Genomic DNA, 2,044 nt, shown 5'->3' with positions numbered 1-2,044 from the left:
GCGGAGGGACCCCCTCCCCTCCGAGTGCACAAATTTTTGTGCACCAGGCCTCTAGTCTATAATAAAAGGGTAACATGCTAATTACATCGGACAGCTGAACAACCTTCCAGGCGTCTTTCTGGATAAAGTCACTGCAGCAGGGGCTAAGGCAGAGGTGGTTAGGGGCAATCAGGCAGGCAGGTAGGCAGAGTGGTTAGGGGCGATCAGGCAGGCAGGCAGGTTAGTGGTTAGGAGCCAGTGGTCCCGGATTGTGAGAGGGATGTCCAACTGCCAGTTTAGACCCAGTCTAGCAGTCGAACATCCCCCGAGGGGTCCCGGATTGGAAAGGGTGCAGGTTGGGCTGAGGGAACCCCCCTGCCATGGACAAATTTCATGCACCAGGTCTCCAACATTATATATGTGTGTGTGTGTGTGTATATATATATATATATCAGACCATGGGTCTGATTTGGTCTTTGGACAATAGTTTGCTAAATCCTGATTTATACTTCCATTTTAAGCTTCTAAAGAACAAATTAAACCTAAATAGAAGGAGACAAAGATAACTTAATTAAATAAAAAATGGACATTTGAGACTCTCAATGAAGCCAAATACTTATTTGAAAAGATCAATAGACATTGGGAAAGTAGCAGCACCAGATCCAAGATGGCAGCCAGCAAGAGGCTGATGAAGGAGCTTGAAGAAATCCGCAAATGTGGAATGAAAACTTCCGTAACATCCAGGTTGATGAAGCTAATTTATTGACTTGGCAAGGGCTTATTGTTCCTGACAGCCCTCCATATGATAAGGGGGCCTTCAGAATTGAAATCAACTTTCCAGCAGAATACCCATTCAAACCACCGAAGATTACATTTAAAACAAAGATCTATCACCCCAACATCGATGAAAAGGGACAGGTCTGTCTGCCAGTAATTAGTGCTGAAAACTGGAAGCCAGCAACGAAAACCGACCAAGTAATCCAGTCTCTCATAGCACTGGTGAATGACCCCTAGCCTGAGCACGCCCTTCGGGCTGACCTAGCTGAAGAATACTCTAAGGACTGTAAAAAATTCTGTGAGAATGCTGAAGAGTTTACAAAGAAATATGGGGAAAAGCAATCTGTGGACTAAAATCTGTCACGATTGATTCCAGCAAGTGTGAGCAGAGACCCCAAGCAGTGCATTCAGACATCCCGCAAAGCAGGACTCTGTGGAAAATTGACACAGGCCACCACCTGGCGTTTGCTTGTGGCAGTTACTTTCTACAGTTTTCTTAATCAAAAGTGGTCTTAGGTAACCTGTAAAGAAAGGATTAAAAATTTAAGATGTTCAAAAAAAAAAGAAAAAAGAAAGATCAATAAATTGCTAAATCTCCAGCCAGACCAGTAAAAAAAAAAAAAAGACAAATTGCCAAAATGAGGAAGGGAGAGTTGGCATTTTTCAACAGAAATTAAAATAAAATAATATGTATAACTTTATGCTAATAAATTTGACAACTTAGAGGAAATAGTAAATTTCCTTGAAGGACACAAACTTTCAAATATCAAAAGTTACTCCAGAAGAAAGAGATAACTTGAATAACCCTACACTTATTGAAGAAATTGAATTTATAGTTAAAAACCTTCCCACAAAGAAAATTTTTTTTTAATTTTATTTTATTTTAACTTTTTTTTTTGCTTAAAATATTACAATGAGTAGTACATTTGTCTCCTTTTTTCCCCCCTTGACCTTTCCCCAGCCTCCCCTACCCCCCAGTGTCTTGTATCCATTGGTTATGCTTATACGCATGCATACAAGTCCTTCAGTTGATCTCTTACCCCACGCCCCCACACTCCCCAGCATTATAACCTGATGAACAAATAGATAGATACAGAGGCAGACAAGCATTGAACAGACTGTCAAATCATTATTGCTTTTAGTATTTGTTAAAATGTGGATATGTGAATCTTCCAAATTTGTTCTTTTATTTTTTCAAGATTATTTTGGCTACTCTGGGACCCCTGCATTTACACAGGTGTGTAATAGCTCCTCAAGATCCCCACTTAAACTTTGGGAAATATTTCTA

The 2,044-nt window shown here is 40.3% G+C and overlaps 1 protein-coding gene and 1 pseudogene across 5 annotated transcripts in view; both read left to right on the top strand.

Moving 5' to 3' along the window:
* LIN54 (lin-54 DREAM MuvB core complex component) overlaps window positions 1–2,044 on the top strand; it is a 65,843-nt gene that overhangs the window by 10,306 nt on the left and 53,493 nt on the right. The gene's annotated exons all lie outside the window — the stretch shown is intronic.
* On the top strand, window positions 610–1,249 carry LOC102752353 (annotated as a pseudogene).

The sequence above is a fragment of the Myotis davidii genome, unplaced genomic scaffold (assembly GCF_000327345.1).
Source record: "Myotis davidii unplaced genomic scaffold, ASM32734v1 scaffold449, whole genome shotgun sequence".
NCBI lineage: Eukaryota > Metazoa > Chordata > Mammalia > Chiroptera > Vespertilionidae > Myotis > Myotis davidii.
The sequence above is the reverse complement of the archived record's forward strand: the minus strand, read 5'-3'. Positions and strand labels throughout refer to the sequence as shown.